The following is a 23074-nucleotide window of genomic DNA, read 5'->3' as shown; positions in this document are numbered from 1 at the left end:
GCTAAACTGGAAAAATAACCTTCAAATCACTTTCTAGCAGATCTGTCTTAAGCTTTGCAACAGTCCTATCAGGTAGAATAAAGTTGCTATTCTTATATTGAAAGCAAGAAGAAAGGAGAGTCCTGAAAATTTGGAAAGGGAATTTCCTAGCAGATTCACCTTCCTCTCCAAGGACAAAAACATTCCACCAAATTCTCCCACACTTGTGATGGGAACATTTGGTGATAGCTAACAGAAAAACAAGGAGACTCTTGTATAAGTTTCCCTTATAATCAATGCAAACGTAAGAAAATCAATTTTCAACCAATTGATACAAGAATCAGAGATTCTATGGTTAAATATTAAGTTCAACAGTTTTAAGTTCCTGCATATAACATTTATAGCTTAAAAGTTCATACCTATTATGAAGACACTTTTAAGTAGATGTTTATCAATTGTTTAGCTGAGCCCAATAAACTAACCCACCACATTTTAGCAAGCAAACTGATATGAAACCAGTTATAGAAGAGCAACACAATTATTTTTACCACTTTTCCCAACGGTGCTCTCTAAGCTGGAAATAATGGGTATAGATAGGAAACATACCATGAACTGCTTGATTTAAAACCTGGGTTAGATTACCATTAAAGAAGAGAGTACATCAAGCAAACGCTAACAAGACATTTAATATTTAAAGAGACTTAACGAAGATCTCCCTTCCTTAAATACGCCTAATTCTTTATAGATGGTTCCTAGTTTTAGTTCCCTGCTGTAAATGCGATGCATAAAATACTACATTCCCAAGAGTTGTAAAATCATAAATAAACCATTTTCCAAAGACAAGTTGTGACTGAGTCGAAACTCTCACGTCATCTTTAATCATAAACAGCCGAAGATTACACCAGGGTTACATTAATTCCGAAAGAAAGAAGTATTTTTATTATGTCCAAAACCGTTCTTTTTCTTTATAGAAAATAGGCGCTGGTTTACTTACACTCGGGAGCGCGAATGGATCTGCCCCTCTCCGCCGACACCCGCGGCTCCCACCTTCCCTTTCCCCTACAGCTGACCAGGCCAAGGTAAAGTTGCCAATCCTGCCCAGCGCAAGGAAAAAAAAGGATCCCAGGCGAGCAACAGGTGAGCGCGGTGGCTCTCTCCAGCCGTCACGCTCGGTACCTGGGCAGCCTGAGCGCACGCTCCCCTGCTGGAACGGGAAAAGCCCGGCGGAGGAGGAGGAGGAGGAGGGCCGAATGGGAAATCCAGCCTCCGCAATTGCGGAGCTCGCCTAGCAGGGAGGATGGTCCGGTTTTGCGCTGCTTTCGATTTCGGTTTCAGAAGCAATGCGGAAGACGAGCGGGGACCGAGGCGCGGCGGGTTTAGCGGGGCGAGAGGTGATGGGGCTGCCATGTGACAATCTGCTTAGTCTGGGTGTTTTGGGACAATGGGACGTATTTTTTTTAAAGAATCGGGCTGTGTCCTGAAAAAGAGGTGAAATGGGGGGAAAATAGAAAAAAAGAAAAGGATTTTATTCATTTTAGATATTTTATCCCGCCCTTATTACTTTATTAATAGGAACCGAATTAGGAGGGGGGGGGATAAAAAGCAATTTGGGGAAACAAATTAATGGGGGTAGAGAAATGGATGAACAGAAATGGCCAGTTGTAAGGCCACCGACAGCAATAGGGTGGACCTTTCTGTGGCTCCTAGTACCATCTAAAATTTGACACAGAAAAGTAATTCTGTTTATGGAACATACAAACGTGTAACCATGGTTTGTTGAGCAAAGTGCTACTGCATTGTCTGAACTTAAGGTAACATGCTAAAAATAAGCAGTGATATCAATAAACAATGACATCACCCCTGAATCATTGACCAGCTTGGTGAGGTATAGAACTTGAATGAAAAAAATACTATGAAGGAAATGAGGCCATACTTCAATACAGTTACAAAATTTTAGATTTAGTACCATACAAGAACTCTAGAGATTAGTTGAATGAAGGGAGTCCTTGACTTACAACAGATCATTTAGTGATTGTTCAGAGTTACAACCGGGTTACCAACTTACTAACTGCAGTGGTTCACTTAATAACTGATAGAATGATAGAATAACAGAGTTGGAAGATACCTTGGAGGTCTTCTAGTCCAACCCCCAGCCTACGCAGGAAACCCTACACCACTCCAGACAAATGGTTGTCCAACATCTTCTTAAAAACTTCCAGTGTTGGAGCATTCACAAGTTCTGGAGGTAAGTTGTCCCATTAGTTAATTGTTCTAATGACCAGGAAATTTTTCCTTATTTCTAAGTTGGTTCTCTTCTTGATTAGTTTCCACCCTTTGCTTCTTGTCCTACCCTCAGGTCCTTTGGAGAATAGTTTGACTCCCTCTTCTTTGTGGCAGCCCCTGAGATATTGAAACACTGGTATCATGTCTCCCCTAGTCCTTCTTTTCATTAAACTAGACATACCCAAATTCCTGCAACCATTCTTCATGTTTTGGCCTCCCTTACCCTAATCATCTTTGTTGCTCTTCTCTGCACTCTTTTTAGAGTCTCAACAGCTTTTTTACATTGTGGCAACCAAAACTGGATGCAGTATTCCGAGTGTGGCCTTACCAAGTTATGTGTCAAAAGCATGAGGAAATGTGCAGGTTTGAAGACAACCTTTAAAACATGGCAAAACTGACTTAACAAATGTCTTAACAAAAGTTTAGGGCTCATTCGTGATTGTAGGGAAAGGGCTACCTGTATTCTAGTAGAAATTCTCAAAATAATAGGGAGAAAGATGCCTCGAGGGAATCCAACAATTCCGATGAAGTTATCTACTTGGATCAATGAAACATCTGCAAGAAAACAGCCACGCTTGGAGAGTACCAAGGACTCCTCATTTCAACCTTTAGCTATAAATATTCTCCTTTATTAATCCTGGTTTCTTCAGTGAATCTTGGCTAAACAAAGCTTAGTGAAATATCTGAAGCTAGGCATATGGATGCTCTTTGCTGATTTTAGCAGATGCTTGCTTTTATTCTTACATTGCCCTGCGGATTTGGTGCTCCAAAAGAGAATTGCTAATAATGTTATGAATGCTGAGGCTAGAGCAGTGTTTCTTACCCACAGCAACTTTAAGAGCTCTAGACTTCAACTCCCAGAATTGCCCAGCCAGCACGTAAACCATAATGAAACAAACTAATGTTATGTCTTCATAAAACAAACTAGGTCAAAACCTAACTTTCACACACTTCTAAGTTAAACCTAACAGTCTTTATGATAATTAAAACATTACAACTCACATAATCTATTTCAATAATCCATTTCTATTGGAAAGGACATAAAATGTATTTGATACTTCATCTGTCATAAATACAAAATTGGTGAAATGTATGGAAAATTATTTTGAGAACATTTTGGAGATCTATTGAAACAAGCAGATCACCTGTTAAAATTTTATTTCAGTCACACTGCAGCATTTAGCACAACTGATGTAATCCAGAATTTAATTTGAAATAAGTGCCATAATGATGACCAATCAAAGCCTTTACACTGGCATGCTGCTACCGTTTATAATATAAAAATTTGACACAACAGCAGTGTTCATTTTTAAAAAAAATAGCTCTAGAATGTAATGTGCAAATCTGTGCAAATCACTGTCTAACCCTGGTTTGCTAAACAATCCATGATTATTGGTTCAGCTGGGGTAACATGGTAAACTAGAAACAATCACATCATCTCTTAACATATTGCAGTAAACCAGCCTATATTTAATTCAGTTAAAGTTTTAGATTTAGTTCTGTGTAAGAGATACAGAGGCTACTTTATGTGCTAAATTATGGATTTATACATTGGCTGCAAAACTCTGGATGGCTACTAGATGGCAGCACTGGCATACTAAACACCACTTTGTTTCCTTCCAGCAGTTCCAGCAGACCAGAAAGTTATTTTTCAGCAGTATCAGAGAACTGTTCAATGAGCCCCTATGTTTATGGAGTGTATGTTACTGTAAAAATAAATTAGAGCTGTGCTTTCCATCTTTGGCAACTTTAAGATGCATGGACTTCAAGTTCCAGAATTCCCCAGACAGAGTGGGTTAAGCATGAATGGCTAGGGAATTCTAGGGGGTTGAAATCTACATCTTGAAAGTTGCCGAGGTTAAGAAACCCTGAATTAGACGACATTCTGCTGATGAGATGGGATGCAACAAAGGATATTTTTTCCCCCTCTTAACACACACAGCCAGCCTACAAATTTACTTCGAAGGTTTGGGGAAATCCCTGGGCAGATTTGTAATGCATGTAAGATTCAGGGAGAAGGAAACTGAAAGTGAACTGAAGCTTTAAATTAGTGGGTATAATATCTGCTCACAGGTTCACATTGAATGTATCCCATGGTATCCATCTTATGTGATTTTTTTAAAAAAACTAGGATTTAGTACAGATGCAGTGCACTACAATTCTCTTACGTTGAAATGTACAGGTTTGAAGAGAACTGAATGTTGTTCATTTTTTGCATGTTTCCTGATCTTCCCTATATAAATAGAATTAAAGAAAAAGGAGAAGAGCTAAGTGGCGCCATATGTACTCAGTTAACATTGCCTAAATGTTAACACGCTTGTATTATATGAAGAAGGATCATTATCATTATCATCATCATCATCATTTTAGCTATTGTTTATCCACTGAAGATGAAAGTCTCTTCTGCATGTATCCATCCAATACAATCCTGAGCTTTCCTTTGCCAACTGGGTCTGCAATACTTGCTGATGTCACTGACCCATCTTGTTTTAGATCTCTTTCAGAGAGAGAGGGGAGGGAGGGAGGGAGAGAGAGGGGAAGGAGGGAGATGCCTTCATTTCTATAAAAAATTAACCATGGAACCTCTTCTCCAGACTATCCATGAATTAAATTGTTTTTATATAATTGCTCATTCATAGTCTAGATGAACATTTTCTTTCTGGAAAACAAAACAGCAGAATAGTAGATAGACATGATCAGGTTTTGAGTATTTGAGTATTTTGAGTATTTATTAATACTTATAGGCCGCCCTTTTCCCTGAGGGGACTCAGGGCGGCTTACATAAAATGAAGGGAGGGGGGATACAGACAATAGACACAAACAATACATAAAGGTAAAATAGTAAGCAACATTCATTCATCATTCGGGTGGGGGCAATTATCTTTGTCCCCAGGCCTGATGGGCTAGCCAGGTCTTAAGGGCTGTGCGGAAGGTCTGGACGGTGGTGAGGGTACGAATCTCCATGGGGAGATCGTTCCAAAGGGTCGGAGCTACTACTGAAAAGGCTCTCCTCCGTGTAGTTGCCAGTCGCCACTGACTGGCAGATGGAACTCGGAGGAGGCCTAATCTATGTGATCTAATTGGTCGCAGGGAGGTAATTGGCAGGAGGCGGTCTCTCAAGTACACAGACCCACTACCATGAAGGGCTTTATGAGTGACAAGTAGCACCTTGAAGCGCACCCGGAGATCAACAGGTAGCCAGCGCAGCTCGCGGAGGATAGGTGTTATGTGGGTGAACCGAGGTGCACCCACAATCACTCCGCGGCTGCGTTCTGGACTAGCTAAAGTTGCCGGATGCTCTTCAAGGGCAGCCCCATGTAGAGCACATTGCAGTATTCCAGCCTAGAGGTCACAAGGGCCCGAGTGACTGTTGTGAGGGCCTCCCGGTTCAGGTAGGGTCACACCTGGCGCACCAGGCGGACCTGGGCAAATGCCCCCCTGGTCACAGCCGTCAGATGATGGTCAAAAGTCAGCTGTGGATCCAGGAGGACTCCCAAGTTGCGAACCCTCTGAGGGGTATAAAATTTGACCCCCCAGCCTGAGCGATAGAACACTGATCGAATTATTGGGAGGAAAACACAACAGCCACTCGGTCTTCTCCGGGTTGAGTACAAGCTTGTTAGCCCTCATCCAGTCCATAACGGCCTCAAGACCCCGGTTCATCACGTCCACCGCTTCATTGAGTTGGCACTGGGCGGACAGATACAATTGAGTATCGTCCGCATATTGATGGTATCTTATCCCGTGCCTCCGAATGATCTCACCCAGAGGTTTCATGTAGATGTTAAATAATAGGGGGGATAAGACCGAACCCTGCGGCACCCCATATGTTAGGGGCCTAGGGGTCGATCTCTGCCCCCCCACTAACACCCCACTTTACTTCCCAAGAGAATGAATATTTGGTTCCACCACAAAACCGCGGACGACAAAATCGCGGTCGACGAAAGCGCGCATTTGACGTCATCACAGCGCGACGAAAACATTGCGCTGTGATGGAAAAATGGAAAAATAAAGCGAAAACCTTACCCTAACCCCCCCAAACCTAACCCTAAACCTAACCCTAAACCTAACCCTTAACCTAAGCCTAAATCTAACCCTAAACCTAACCCTTAACGCTAAACCTAACGCTAACCTTTAACGTAAAATTTAACGTAACCCTAACGCTCTAAACCTAACCCTTAACCTAACCCTAACCCTAAACCTAACCCTTACCTTTATGTGAATCGGCTTGCTTTAATTTTATTGTTATTTCAATTTTTAATTTTTTCCGTCGCGTTGTGATGACGTCAAATGCGCGCTTTCATCAATCGCGCTTTTGTGGACCGCGGTTTTGACGGGTCACGGAATATTTAGGGCTGGGTCACAAATCATCGAAGAACTTCTGAATAAGAGTTCTTATTGAAGAAAAGGAAGCCATATCAAATGAATTTCAGCAATTGCCCTGGATCAAAAACAAAATCTCACATTCAGTGGACATGTAAATTCTTAAATAGGTGGCCCTCGACTTATGACCACAATTGAGCCCCAAAGTTCCATTGCTAAGCAAGTCAGTTGTTAAGTAAATTTTGCACTATTTTATGACTTTTCTTGACACTGTTGCTTGCAGTTAATGTTGTTTTTAGTGACAGTGTAAGAACTAACTTGGCTGAGCTCCAGGATACTTTGGACCCATCTTTTCAAAGGGGAATCTGCCCAGTTGCATAGAGACGAAATGCTTCCAATCCCAATCTAGCAAGAAATCCAAGGGATATGGTCTCGCGGCAATCTTTCTTCACAGTTGTCCCCAGAGATATCCATGATATGCCTCTCTGTGTCACTGGTGTGCCTGTAGCCTATAAAGCAGTTAGACGATACCATTGGTGCGGGCATTTGGAGGTTAAATGATTGGATAGATAGCCATAATAATTACTGTTTTAAGTTAGCTATTGCAAATTATATTTGTTTGAGCTGTATGGAAAAAAGGGAGGGAAGGAAGAGGGAGGGGAAAATGAAAAAGAAAAAATTGGTTTCTAAAGTGATTATTTTATGTTATTTTATGAATCTGAGGATGTGTGGGATTCAATTGCATCTTCTGTTCCATTTTGTGGATGCTCACAGAAATTAGAAAGCTAGATCAAAACAATGTCCATCGTAGTCCAGAATGTACTTCTCTTAATAGCTAGCTAGGGCCTTGTGGGTGCTCACAAGTTGATAGGGACATGGTTCTTTTGTCATTATTCCTCTGATATAATATTAGCAGCCAAGTTGCCTGAATAGAGATATCTATATTGAAACACAATGATGAAGAAATAGTGAGAGTAAGGGGGAGGGATGTGTGTGTCGAACATGATGGTAAATATCACCTCCAGTGATGGTAATAAAAGTTGCTGTTTCAAGTGTAGGCAACAGGAATCTTGAGTGCATCATGATTTTTGAGAAATGGAGACCAAAATTAAATTCTCATTTCACCTCTACTAAAACCATGACTTTAGTGAATTGCTGGCTTTCCCCATGTATCCATATCTAGCTAAAGACTGATCACTTGACAGCAGAATGGGAGTTTTGTCCAGAAATCTGTGGGTTGCCTGGACATGATAAAGAGCTTCCTGCCAGCTGCAAATGTCCCATCTTTGTTGTACATGCTTTTCCACTCAGGTCCATGACAATTGACTGATGTGCCTTTCACGTGATTTATCCTCTAGTGTACTCTAGGCTAAAATAACTCCAAGTGAAGTTTTGAACTCAAATCTCTTTGAGTTGAGATCTTCACTGATTGGTAAGATTCAATCAATCATCCATGAAGACCAATTCTCAAGTACAGCTTATCTGCCTGGTATATACACTGTATATTGGACATTAATACAATTGAGCTGGTCCAGAAGTGTTTCACAAGAAGCGTACTCCACTCCTCTGCTCACAATAGAATCCCTTAGGCCAACAGGGTCGAAATTTTGGGTTTGGACAACCGGGAACTATGCCGCCTACGATCTGACTTAAGCATAGTACATAAAATTGTCTCCTATAACGTCCTACCTGTCAACGACTACTTCAGCTTTAACCTCAATAATACTTAGACAAACAATAGATACAAACTCAAGGTAAACCGTTCCAAACTAGATTGCAGAAAATATGACTTCAGCAAGAGAGTGCTCAATGCCTGGAATGTTCTACCTGACTCCGTTGTTACATCCTCTAACCCTCGCGGCTTCAACGTTAAACTGTCTACCGCGGAGCTCACTCCATTCTTAAGAGGTCCATAAAGGGGATGTGCATAACTTTTTATCATATGTGGTGGATATGCAATGAGGCAAAAAAAATACTGGAAAATTATTCAATCATGGTTGGAACAAATGGTGGGAGATCAAATTTTGTTCAAAACAGAATTTTTTCTCCTAGATATAATACCGGAGGGGATAAGAAAGATGTACTTTATCTAATTATACATATACTAACTGTGGCATGTATAACTTATGCGCAGTATTGGAAAAAATAAAACACTAAAGTCAGCTCTATTTGAGATAAATATTTTATTCCTTTCTTGAACTCATCATTATGTACCTTGCTGAACACTGAGCTAATTAATAACCTCACCCAGAACTTTGTCCCAGCTAATTCCTTTCCAAAACTCTATCTTTGAGATGAATCTAGTACAGGTGAGGAACAGAGGGTGGAGGACATCAAAGAAAGAGAATTAAGGAACATGACTGGTGAAGGTGAAACCAGGAGTCAAGCACCTTCTCCCCAGTAGGCGTCAAGATGTCATTAATTTAAATAATCTGTCAGAATGATTAGTATGTTTAAGCTCATAATTAATTGAATGAAGCCTTTGTCCTTTTAAGGGCAGCTTCACAGGAAAGAGAGGCGGCTCCTTCTGAAGCCATCTTGGCAGATTTACAAGGGCAGGTCACGAGAGACTTGGAAAAACAGTATAATTAATGGGGCAAGGGAATTGAAAAGGATCTTTCACACAGCACGTGTATAGAAAGGACAGAGATCTCATTTGGCTCATTTCATGACGAGGGTGAAGAAAAGGAAACATGAAGTAATAAGAGACATTCTACATTTCATTAAATGTAAAAGCATCCTGAGGACTCTGGACAACTTAAAAAATATGGTAAAATAGAGAAAAGATATGCAGATTTGGAAAAAAGCATCCTTAGCATATCAAAGAAGCAGCATATAATATAACACCCTAAGATTTGGAGGTTTTCATAAAGAAGGGAGAATGATAATAAACTATACTGCATGGAAGATGGAATTTTTGGTATTAAATATTATGGATGTTCAGCTAAAACAGGATATGAGGATTTGATATTAATAGAGGATTTTACAAACAAGTAAATGAAATGCTAGCATGTGGTTATGGATTAAACCTTTGGCATAGTTAAGGATGAAGGATGTTTAAATAACTAGTCAACTAAAAGTGGAGGTATAATGATGTCAATATGGTAAACATTTGAGTTAAGATATTTGAATTAATATGAATTAATGGAAGAGATGCACCAAAACATGTTGTAACCAGCTGATATACTTTTTTTATAATATATACCTGTGTTCCTTTTTTTGTTTTTTGTTTTGTTTTTTTCTTTTGTTTTTCTTTTTTTCCCCTGCCTTGTTTTTTGTTCTTTTTGTCTTCTTTGTTTTTTGTTTTGTTTTTTGTTTTTTCCCACTGGTGTGGGCATGTGTTGTTTAAGTAACAAAAATTGTTGTTGTTGTTGTTGTTGTTGTTGTTGTTGTTGTTGTTGTACAATTGTATCACAGCGGCCAGTTGTTTCGCCGGATTTGGCATTGGTTACTAGTCGGGCCCCACCCAGGGGCCTAAGACGTCGTAACGTATTTTCGTAATATGCGTGCAGATCCAAGCAGTGCGGCTTTTTGCATTTGACTGATGGTGATTTTGTCAATTTTTAACTGTTTTAAATGTAATTCCAGTGCTTTTGGAATAGCACCCAGTGTGCCAATTACCACTGGAATTACCACTGCTGGTTTGTGCCATAGTCGTTGAATTTCGATTTTTAAGTCCTGGTATCTTGCGATTTTTTCATGTTCCTTCTCGGCGACCCTGCTATCACCTGGTATTGCGATGTCTATGATTGTGACCTTATTTTTCTCAACCAGTGTGATGTCTGGTGTATTATGCGCCAGTATTTTGTCGGTTTGTATACGGAAATCCCACAAGATCTTGACCATCTGATTTTCGGTGACTTTTTCAGGCTGATGTTCCCACCAGTTTGTTGCTGTTTTAATATTATAATTTTTGCACAAATTCCAATGGATCATTTGTGCTACTGAATTGTGCCGCAATTTATAATCAGTCTGCGCGATTTTTTTTCAGCAGCTGAGTATGTGATCAACAATTTCATCAGCTTCTTTGCAAAGTCTGCATTTGGCATCATCAGAGGATTTTTCTATTTTGGCCTTAATGGCATTTGTGCGGATAGCTTGTTCTTGTGCAGCCAGGATTAGTGACTCTGTTTCTTTCTTTAATGTACCTGTTGTTAACCATAACCAAGTTTGTTCACTGTCCACTTTATCTTTTATTTTTTCCAGAAATTGGCCATGCAGTGCTTTATTCTGCCAACTCTCCATTCTTGATTTTATCACATCTTTTCTGTATTCTTGTTTTGTCTGTTGGGCCTTCAGTAGATTTTTGTTCTTTACTTCGATTAATAGATGTTCTTGAGTGTCTTTTAAATAATCAGCCAGTGCATGTTTTTCTTCTTCAACTGTTTGCTTCACTTGTAATAATCCTCTGCCACCTGATTTTCGGGGCAGATATAGTCTATCAGTATCACCACGTGGATGTAAACTGTAGTGCATTGTCATTAGTTTCCTGGTTTTTCGGTCCAAAAGGTCCAAATCAGCTTGTGTCCAGTTAACTATGCCAGCTGTGTATCTTATAACTGGTATTGCCCAGGTATTTATGGCCTTGATTGTATTCCCACCATTCAATTTAGATTTCAAAATTTTCCTAACTCTGTTGGTGTACTCTCGCCTGACAATAGTTTTTACTTCTCCATGCTTGATGTTATCCAACTGCAGAATGCCTAAGTATTTGTAGGCTTCATTTTCTTTGCATTTAATTAGTTGGCCATTGGGCATTTCAATTCCCTCAGATGCAGTGATTTTGCCCCTTTTTATGGATACAGTGGCGCATTTTTCCATGCCAAACTGCATTGAAATATCGGTGCTGAATACTCGGACTGTATTTGTCAATGATTGGATTTCTATTTCTGACTTTCCATAGAGTTTCAAATCATCCATATATAGTAGATGCGAAATTTTTTCAGCTTTTTTGGCTGTTTGGTAGCCTAATTTCATTTTTTTTAAGATTACTGATAGTGGGATCATTGCGATGATGAAGAGAAGAGGTGAAAGTGAATCACCCTGGAAAATTCCTCGCTTGATATTAACCATTCCGTAGCTCTCATTCCCTACTGCCAACTCAGTTCTCCATTGTTTCATTGCCTTTTCAGTAAAGGATGTAATATTTTTGCTAATGCCAGTTGTTTCTAAGCATTTTATGATCCAACTATGTGGCAGTGAGTCAAATGCCTTTTTGTAATCAATCCAGACCATATTCAAGTTCGTTTTTCTGTTCTTACAATTTTCTAATATCATTTTATCAATTAGAAGCTGATCTTTTGTGCCCCTGCTCCTTCTTTTGTTGCCTTTTTGCTCTACTGGCAAGATGTTGTTTGTTTCCAAATATTCCATCATGTTATCTGCAATAATGCCTGTGAGTAATTTGAAGGTTGTTGGTAAGCATGTTATTGGTCTATAGTTTTCAGGTGTTGTTCCTTTAGTTGGATCTTTCTGAATCAAGTATGTTTTTCCAGTTGTCAACCATTCATCAATTTGGCCCTTTTGTAAAATTTCATTCAGTTGCCTGGCCAATATTGCATGTAAACTGGTCAGATATTTGAGCCAGAAACCATGTAATTGGTCCTTTCCAGGTGATGTCCAATTCTTTACCTTTTTAACTCGATTTTTGATCATCTCAGTTGTTATTTCTAATACTTGCATTTGTTTGTTGCCAATGCTTTTCTCAAAGTCATGTATCCACTTTGCTTCCTTGTTGTAGTCCTTTGCATTTTCCCACAATTCTTTCCAGAATTCAACTGTGGCCTGCTTTTCTGGTTTTTCACTTTTGGTGTCACCATTCACATTAAGACTTTGATAAAAACGCCGTTGGTCTGATCGAAATTGCTGATTTTGTTTATATTGGATGATTCGTGCCTCATATCTTTCAATTTTTCTAGCTGTTGCTGTTATCTGCTGTTTTACAATCTCTACAGCTTCATTGATGTTTCTTGTATCCAATCTATATCTTCTGATTAGCCGATCTATGATTTTGTTGTTTTTAAGCCGTTGCTCATGCATGTTCTTTAAGTTACTAGCATCTGCCCTTAATTTTTTGATTTTTTGTTCTAGACGGATTTTCCACTTTGGCTTTGATGCTTTTTCTGTTGTGTGACTAGGTACTTTAATTTTAATGCCTAGTTCATTAGTGACTATTACAGCTGCGCTGTACATTAACTGGTTTGTTTCCAAGATGGATCCCGGTTCAATTGTTGAAAACACTGCATTAACCATTTTCATGATAGGGGCCAAAATTTTCTTAGGCACAGTTTTTAGTGATGGTAAACGTTGCCTTTCCTCATTAAGCAGAAAATGCTCCATGATCTTATCCTTCAATTCTTTTTGTTTTTGAGTTAGTTCATCAGTTGGTTCAGTGATAACTGGTTCTAGTGGTGGTGATGTTATTTCCTCCCCGAGAGCTTCTTCTGGGAGTTCTACTATAGTGTCTTTAGTTGTGTCTTGAATATCAGTTATTTCCGCTTGTGATATTGTTTTTTGGGTTTTGCAATTTGCCTGAATTTCCTCATGTTCAACTTCACTAAACACTTTATTCCGTATAATAAATCGCCTTTGATCTGCTAGTCGTTGTTCACTAACATTTGAATCTGGATATTGTTGTTTCCATAATTCATACATTCACTTTAAATATCCTCTTTTTTCTGGCTCTGAGTTGTAGTAACAGGCCATTATGGCACGGTTTTCATCTGCACTATATTTTTGTCGTTTTGTTGGCTGGTCCACTTGTAGCCCACTTGTCGACGGATGTCCAGGGACCCCAACATCCGCCGCGGCCCTTGTTAACCCTCGCGACGACTGATGCGGTATGGAATTCTTATTCGTTTTTTTCACCATATTGTATGGGTTGGCGGGGTTTTTTTTTACGGGACCAGATGCCAACCTGATCCCAACCTTCCTCCTTTCTCATCCGGGCTTGGGACCGGCAACGGCGGAGTTATTATTATTATTATTATTATTATTATTATTATTATTATTATTATTATTATTAACAATTATAGTCAAATGAAAATGGATATATGATGATGGTGACATGTATGAATATTTGAGTTAAAATGCTCGAGTTAACATGAACTATGTTTGTTGACTGTGGAAGAGATGCACAAAAGTCTATTTGTAATCAACTGATACACTTTCTATAGCATGTAAAGAAGAATGTTGTATTTGTTTTAAATTAAAAATTTTAAAATTTTAAAAAAAGATTTGGAGGTTTTCAGTGACTTTTGAAATAGCATCAGAGTGGGAGTCATACAGGGTATTTGGGGGGGGGGAGATGAGAGGGGTATGCGCCAGAGGGAAAGCACCATGATAGAAATGGTGAGTCTAAGTCTCAATAGATGATACTGTTTAATTGAAGGGATCTGGAGCACATCCATTCTGCCCAATCTCTTTGGACGATCAGAAGCTGTCAGAGATCCTTCAAATAGTTCTGGGTCACTCAAATAGTCTTGGCGCATTTTATAGGTAGTAACCAGCACCTTAAATTGTACTTGGAAACCAACTGGCAATCAGTGTAGCTCAGAGAGTAGCAGACACATGAACATACCGCAACATGCCTGTCATTGCCCACATTCTGGATCACCTATAACTTTGGAGTGATTTTCAAGGGCAGCCTCACGAAGTTGCATTGCAATAGCCCATTTTTGAGTTGAATGGAGCATGATTAGAAATAGGACTGGCCAATCAGATAACTGCAGAGCATTCTTGGCCAAGCTACCACCTGCATCTTGGCTCAATAGCTATTAGTCTTGATAGCAGCGTGACTCACAGTAGGTCGTGTGCTGAGAGATTGGTAGTGTTCCTTGTGTAATCAGGGGTCTGAACCAGTAAGGACAGCTTATGATCTTATGCTACCTCTTTCACAACTAAAAATGAAACTTTCCCAGATCCAGAAATCCAAACATCTACAACTATTCAAGCTAGTTAGAATTGAACCTGAGCCTGTCCCATCTCTGGAACTGCTTCCAGACATGGACAAAAGACTGACAACATGACCTGGGACTGGGTTGAGATGCATAACTGAATATAATCCACCTACTGATGATATCAGGTCCTTCATCCAAAAGGGTTGGGATTCTTTCACAAAACCATGATTTATTTTTGATAGTAGTATATTCTGCAACTTAAATGCTGATGTTGCAATCTATATTTTTCCATCTGCAGTCAACAAAATAGACAATAACCCGAATAGCAAGTGAAGGTGTCATACAAAAGTATCTCTGAAAATGGTTACAAGTGCAGTAAAGAATATTTATAGTACTGCACTACCACGTGCACTACCACAGGGGATCTTGGAGTCTAGTAGACAACCATTTAAATATGAGCCAGCGGTGTGCAGCAGCTGCCAAAAAATACAACACAGTTCTAGGCTGCATAAACAGAAGGATAGAATCAAGATCACGTGAAGTGTTAATACCGCTTTATAAAGCCTCGGTAAGGCCACACTTGGAATACTGCACTCAGTTTTGGTTGCCACGATGTAGAAAAGATGTGGAGACTCTAGAAAGAGTGCAGAGAAGAGCAACAAAGATGATTAGGGGACTGGAGGCTAAAACATATGAAGAACGGTTGCAGAAACTGGGTATGTCTAGTTTAATGAAAAGAAGGACTAGGGGAGACATATTACCAATATCTCAGGGGCTGCCACAAAGAAGAGGGAGTCAAACTATTGTCCAGGGCACCTGAGGGCAGAACAAGAAGCTATGGGTGGAAACTAATCAAGGAGAGAAGCAACTTAGAACTGAGGAGAAATTTCCTGACAGAACAATTAATCAGTGGAACAGCTTGCCTCCAGAAGTTGTGAATGCCCCAACACTGGAAGTCTTTAAGAAAATGATGGATAGCCATTTATTGGAAATGGTATAGGGTTTCCTGCCTAGGCAGGGAGTTGGACTAGAAGACCTCCAAGGTCCTTTCCAACTCTACTATTGTATTATTTATGCTGGGATATCGATTCAAAATTCAAAATTTTTTACAAATTTAATTCACAGGTTGGCAGTCTAGAGCCACCAGCAGAATCAAATTTCAATCATAGAATAAGTGATCAGGGAACTCCTAACCCACACAGATGAAAATCACAACTCAGGAATTATCTCAAAATAGCACAAAGGGTGTGGTTGAAACCTTTCAGAAGTACCTTTGTAGGACAGAAGCGAGATCAGGATCTACTGGCAGATATTAGGTGATAGCTGTAGTGGAACAGAAAGGATTCCTAATTCCCGAGGGTTGAACAGTAGCAGCTGCAAATTAGGCCTCTGCCCTAAATTATATCACTTCAAGTTTGCGTAACTGTCCATGGGGCTTGTGTTAGAAGAGCAGTAACTGATTTTTGACAGTCCTTAGAGCCTTCTCCCATCAGAACTGCCCAAAACGAATAAGATAATTTCATCCTGTCTTCAAGACAACTACAAAAATGAACTGAATCTTAAAACAGATTTAAAAAGTAAAGGTTCCCCTCGCACATATGTTCTAGTGGTTCCCGACTCTAGGGGGTGGTGCTCATCTCCATTTCAAAGCCGAAGAGCCAGCACTGTCCGAAGACATCTCCGTGGTCATATGGCCGGCATGACTAAACGCCAAAGGCGCATGGAATGCTGTTACCTTCCCACCAAAGGTGGTTCCTATTTTTCTACTTGCATTTTTATGTGCTTTCGAACTGCTAGGTTGCCAGAATCTGGGACAAGTAATGGGTGCTCACTCCGTTATGCAGCACTAGGATTTCGAACTGCCAAACTGCCACCGATCTTTCTGATCCTCAGGCTCAGCATCTTAGCCACTGAGCCACCGTGTCCCTTAACAGATTAGCTTGATTTAAACACACATCCCTATTGAAAGTGCTAAGGAAAGACAAAAAACAGACAAGATCATCCTATCAGATCGCACAGAGTAGGCCTCCTCTGGCGACTACGCGGAGGAGAGCCTTCTCAGTTGCAGCTCCGACATTATGGAACAACCTCCCCGTGGAGATCCGTACCCTCACCACAGTCCAGGCCTTCCGCACAGCCCTCAAGATCTGGCTATCCCGTCAGGCCTGGGGATAGGATTACTCTCACCCCGCCCGAATGTTGAGTGAATGTTGTGTTTTTATGGATAATTTTCTTTTATTCACGATTCTTTTTCTTTTTAAGTCTTGTCTTGCACTCCCTTCCCCTCATTGTTGTAAGCCGCCCTGAGTCCCCTCAGGGAAAAGGGCGGCATATAAATCCTCAATAAAATCATAAATCATAAATCATAAATAATGAAAGAAAGTGTCAAAGCATCCAAACTTGGTCCACCTTAGCAAAGGAAAAGATTACAAATTAACCTGTACAAATTACCCAATTGTTAAAAAAAATAAATGAAATTTTATAGAATGTGATCTCCCTCTCTCTTTCCCTTGTGTTGGATGACGCACACATTTAGTTATCAGGTGATTCAATTAATTCCCTCAATTTTATAAATGAGGATTGTAAAAAAAAGTGTGAAAGGAAAGAAAATAGATAAGTAAAATCATGGTGATTTTGTGTCCCTGGGGCCCCAAAACATGATATCGACAGATGAAAGAATCTTCCACTATGTCAGATCACGGAGTATCCTTGGTACTCTCTGAGTTTGGCTGTTTGCTTGCAGATGTTTTGGTGTAGTTTTGTCAAAGAAACCTGACAAAATATAAGTAGGCAGCACACACTACATTCCCCCACAAGCAATGATGCCACCTAGTTAGGTACAGGTAGACCTCACTTAACGAATATCCTTTTTAGTGATTGTTCAAAGTTACAATGGTACTGAGAAAATAAAATATGTTTATGACCAGCCTTCACATTTATGATTGTTGAAGCATTCCTATGGTCTGGGTGACATTTGAGCACTTTCCAACTTCTGGGCATTTACAACCATCACAACATCCATGATCATCATTTTTTGAGTTTCACAGCTTATTTCCAACAAGCAGAAAAGCCAGCAATAAAATTGCAAGTCAAGGTCATATGATATCTTGCTTAATGTCTGGCAGCGGAATTGACATAGGTCTGTTACAGTCAATGGAGTTACTAGTCACAGTTGCAGTTAAATGAGGACTACATGAATTGAAATACTACAAGCAAACAGCCAAGCTCAGAGAGCACCATGAACCACAGTTTAAACCTTAACTACAGATATTTTATTCTATTGAAGCAAATAAATTCCTGCTGCGTCATTTCTAATGAATATTGTTTAATGTATAGTTCTGCTGTCTGCAAGGCATTTTGCTAGAAATCTATCTATCTATCTATCTATCTATCTATCTATCTATCTATCTATCTATCTATCTATCTATCTACCTACCTACCTACCTACCTACCTATCTACCTACTTATCTATCTATCTATCTATCTATATCTATCTACCTACCTACCTACCTACCTACCTACCTACCTACCTACCTACCTACCTACCTACCTACCTACCTACCTACCTACCTACCTACCTATCTATCTATCTATCTATCTATCTATCTATCTATCTATAAATGCCTGTGCGTGTATGTTCTAGCATAACTCTGGAATGCCTTGAGCAATTTCAGCCAAACTTGGTACACAGATGACTTACTCCCTGGAAACAAACAGTGTTGGGGTAAGGCACTCCTAACATCCATCAGGGTGTATGTTAAGATACAGCCTGTTGTCCTTTAAATTGCTTCTACTGTACTGCCGTAAAATGGCTTCTACTGTAACAGTGCAGTGGAGTTGCCATGGTAACAGTTTCACAGTACTCCACAAGTGGGCTCCCTCTGGTAAGGGGGATAAAAATTACGTTTGGTCTGGACATTTTCCCTCTATAAATAAATATCCAGACAAAGCCGGGTTATCAGCTGCTATCAAATAATGAACATGTATTGTAATATGTACAAAGTACCATATCTTTCAGAGTTTAAGACGCACCGGAGTATAAGATGTAGCAAGGTTTTGAAGAGGAAAATTAAGAAAAAGTTTTTGCACTCTGCAAACCTCTCGTTTTGCAAAAATTGCAAAAATGGGCCCGTTTCCCCCACCCCCAAAAGGCATGAATAGTCTTTAGGGAGCTTGCAGAATGCTTGAGGGGGGGGGGGATGAGCAGAAAATGGTCCATTTTTAGCAAAAACAGGCTTGTTTTTCATTTTAAAAAGGCATGGATAGCCTTTAGGAAGCTTATAGAGTGCTCCTAGGGGCTGGGGGAAGGTAAAATTGAGCAAAAAACGGGCTGTGAAGGAGGTGAGGTTTTGGGAAGCAAAAAATGCTGTATTCAGTGTATAAGACGCACCCAGATTTTCAGCCTTTTTTTGAGAGAGAAATGTGTCTTATACTCCAAAAAATACAGTATGTTACACAGGATTATATTCTAGTATTACAATATGGCAGAAATTGTAGAAAGTAGAAATCTCCTCTAAAATCCACCAATAATCTGTTTTTTAGATATTAATGGCATTGCCTTCCTCATATCATCAACTTATTAGTGAGATAGGCAAAAGCTGCTCTTACCTATGGTAATAGTGAAGTAGTGTATTTCCTTTATCAATGTAGGGCAGCATGGGGGGAGGGGGATTAAGAGGGGATGGTTTTGTGTGAGGAGCCTGAACACACACACCTCACGTGAGTGGGGCTGCAAGCGCCAGCACTGGCCATTCGCACAGAGCAGTTGTGAATAGGCCACAGCCGGTAGTGGGCCATGGCCCACAGTTTGGGCACCCCTAATGTAGGATTTTGCTGTGGATTCAATTCGATGTACTTTGCCATCTGGGCCACTGAATACATTTTCCAGATGGTGGAATCAAGCCACCACTTTAGCATGGCGGAGTCATATCCTTTCCACTCCAACACTGTTCTGTACATTCAAAAGTAACCCAGCTGTATAAGTATCTGAAACAAGCAAAACACTTGTGCCAAACCAGAACAAGTTTTGACAGATGGCTAAACAGCAAGTAAACCCACTTCTTCCCCAGTCCCTGCTCACACTAAGGGGAGTGTTTAGTTAATGGGAGGAGTGGTAAACCAGATTGGTTTAATCTAGCAATCTCTGCTTCTACCATGGCCTGTATGCCTTAAATAAGGACAACAGGGTTTGCCAGTATCTCTCACTTGGCAGAATAGGGATCACAATTTGGGTGAGCAAATTGTACGCTGGAGTCAACATCAGTTCTCTTGACTGAAATCTATGGATAGCACTTAAGTGGTCTGTGAAGAAGGGTCTTTTTCTTATTTGTACCTAAAGGTGACATGAAACACACTGTTGTCTGTCTATGACAGGGGTGTCAAACTCGCGATGTCAGGTCATCACATAACGTATCAGAACTTTTATACCCTTTGCTAAAATGGGGGTGGGGGTGGCCAGCTCGTGACACATCCAGCCTGCAGCCCGCGTGTTTGACACCCCTGGTCTATGACATTGCATTTACCGGTATCTCCTTTCCAGGTGAGAGATGAAACAGCCTTAAATTATTTTTAGCCACAATAATGCAAAGAAAATTAATTTCTGTCCCTATCCCAACCCCAGTTTCAATAGAACCACAAGTTCAATAAAAGTAGCAAAAAATGGTTACAATTGGTTGTCCTGGGGAGGAGCGCAAATTTACCCCTAGGCAGGATCAGGATCATCAATGAAAATAGCTACTTTTATGTGGTTTAGTTTTGTGGATAACAATCTCAACAACAAAGAAAGACTCTTAAGAAAATGTAGCGCACCAAATAAATTGTGACTCTCTTCGGCCTGTATTCTGGGTATGGCTGACTCAGAACACTTGTCGTCTCTTTCCTCTCCCGCCCATGGTTGACATTCCGTCTTCCACAATTTTGAAGTATGTTTCCTAGTAAATTTAGAGCAGTTTGCACTTACAGTTTAAGAGGATAATGCTGTTTTCACCTTCTCCACCCTCTTCTCCTGACATATTGCAATTAATGCCTGCTTACTCAGCATCCTGCCCAGGCAGACAAAATGCTATCTTTGCCGTGGTCTGGCTCCAGTGAATATTTACCAGCCTCCCTGAAGCTTTTATATAGATTTCATTTCTATTAAAATAAAAAAAAGCTGCCTGCTTCCCTGAATGGATCCTCTTTCTCCATATATTCAATCAGCCCCATTCATAGGGACATCAAATTATATTGTTGTTGCTATATCTGAGCGCATGGGATGCTGAAGAACATAGTATGTTTAATACAAATACTGGCTTCTTTTACATTCGGTTGCTTTGAATAGTCAGCCTTTAAGAGGAAAGAAGAAACAGGATGGGTGTTTATCTACTGGGATGGGTGTGAAAACTGAAAGCATGTCATCACTTCCAGCACACGTGTGCACACTCACCTGTCAGCCCTGCCCACTTTAATAACCCTTGTCTTCTCAGCGGGATTAATGCATTTCTTTTCAGAGGTATCAAAATGAGACAGGTGGTAAGTATTTTTCCGAAGATCAAAAGTGCTGCCATTATGGGCCACCTCGAGTGATAAATACAGGGGCGGTATATGAAAAATGTACATCAGGAGGGGTTACCTCTTCTCTAGGCGGTGCCTGCAAATTTTCTACTCACTTGACCCAGTTCTTGAGGGAGGGAGTGTTGAAGGGTCCCTCCCCTTATGAGGTCCTTAGGGTGCGGTGAAGGAGCAGGCCTTTCCTTGGTGAAATACTTTCTCCCCAAGCCACCGTTTCTCAACTTTAACCATGTTAAGATGTGTGGGTTGTATTATATTCCAGGCAGTATTCCTGGCTGCAATATTCTGGGAGTTAAAAACTACACATCTTAAAATGACTAATGGGAAGCATTGCCTTAGAAAGCGTAAGTAGCACTCACCTGGCTGCAACAGGCAAAAATTGCTTCCTTTCTATGTGCTTTCCATCTTAGCTGGCTGAATGTAGCAATTATCTTGAATTTTAGCGGGGACTTTAGCATTGCTACTGACGGTTATGCTTTGTTTTGGGAAGTATTGCTATTATTCTATTTCTATTTTGGCTTTTTTATATGTAACTTAAGGCAGTGAACATACATAGTTCTGCTTCCTATTTCCCAGTTTCTGTGAGGTGAGAAAGTGTGACTGACCCAAAGTCATACAGGCAATTTATATGTCTAAAACCTAGAACTCAAAAGTTTTCTAGTTTCTAGGCCTTAAGCAAAACCCACATTTTTTTCAAGCTTGCAACTTTAAGATATGTGGACTTGAATCCCAGGATTCCCCACATAGCATATTTGTAGTTGAAATCCACACATCTTAAAAGTTGCCAAGTTGTGAAAAATGGTCATCAGTCACTTTTTTCAATGCCATTGTAACTTTGGTCACTAAGCCCATTATACCACCTTTCTTGCCACAGTTCTTAAGTGAATAACTGCAGCTGATAAGTTAGTAGCATAAGTGAATCTGGTTTCCCCATTTGACTTTGTCAGAAGGTGATTATATGACCCTAGGACACTGAAACCATCATAAATACGAATCTGTTGCCAAACATCAAAATTTTGATCACGTGACCATGAGGATGCTGCAACGGTTGCTAAGTGTGAAAATGGTCGCTAAGTATGAAAAATGGTCATCAGTCACTTTTTTCAATGCCATTGTAACTTTGGTCACTAAGCCCATGATTATACCACCTTTCTTGCCACAGTTCTTAAGTGAATAACTGCAGCTGGTATTTTGTATTTTGGATAGAATCTTTTTTTAAATTGTCTTAGACTATTTCAAAAAAGATTCTATCCAAAATACAAAATACCAGCTGCAGTTATTCACTTAAGAACTGTGGCAAGAAAGGTGGTATAGTGACCAAAGTTACAATGGCATTGAAAAAAGTGACTGATGACCATTTTTCACACTTAGCGACCATTTTCACACTTAGCGACCATTGCAGCATCCTCATGGTCACATGATCAAAATTTTGATGTTTGGCAACAGTTACAATTAATATTTGTAAATTGTAGTTATGTTGAAATAAAAAAAAATTACAATACTATTTTTGCGTTGTATGAAAATTTTTGTTGCTCCGTATAAAATTTTTAATCAAGCCCCACCCCACCCCCCTCGGGGTCAAAGGTGTCCCTCTTTACCAATCTGAAAATCTGGTCACCTTAACCATACAATAATATCAGAGATTTCTTTCTGGTGACTTGGTGCTACATTCACATCATTTTCCTGACAGTGATTCTGTATGGCAGTGCTTCACTTTTGATTCTTTTAGGATGCTTTCCAGCATCCCATCTAGCCTACAACCCTGCATCAATCAGGTCTACCTTTCTTAGTTTTTTTGAGAAGAGCTAATGGGAGCTAGATTTACAATTATCTGATAAAAAGTGCAAAGCTTTGAAAATGAGGAAATATACAACGTGATAAAGACAATCCACCTACCCAATCTTGGTTGCTCTCTTCCATCTTCCTTTCTACCTTCTTCCATATTTCGCTATTTTTCTACCTTCTTCCTCATCAATTTAGGGAAACCTAAATTGTTGTTGGGTTAACACAGTCATTCTTAGCTTCTTATCCAAATGGAGTCT

The 23074-nt window shown here is 40.0% G+C and overlaps 1 protein-coding gene across 1 annotated transcript in view; it reads right to left on the bottom strand.

Moving 5' to 3' along the window:
- Positions 1-1163, bottom strand: part of MAP3K8 (mitogen-activated protein kinase kinase kinase 8) — a 34952-nt gene extending 33789 nt beyond the window's left edge. Inside the window, exon 1 of the mRNA XM_014065723.2 lies at positions 974-1163. The gene's annotated coding sequence lies outside the window, so the exon portion shown is untranslated. The remainder of the gene's footprint in view (positions 1-973) is intronic.
- Between the last annotated feature and the right edge of the window lie 21911 nt (positions 1164-23074).

Source organism: Thamnophis sirtalis, unplaced genomic scaffold (genome assembly GCF_051295495.1).
Source record: "Thamnophis sirtalis isolate CommonGarterSnake01/CBP01778 unplaced genomic scaffold, rThaSir2_p1.2 scaffold_4, whole genome shotgun sequence".
NCBI lineage: Eukaryota > Metazoa > Chordata > Lepidosauria > Squamata > Natricidae > Thamnophis > Thamnophis sirtalis.
This window is presented reverse-complemented; position numbering and strand designations above follow the sequence as displayed.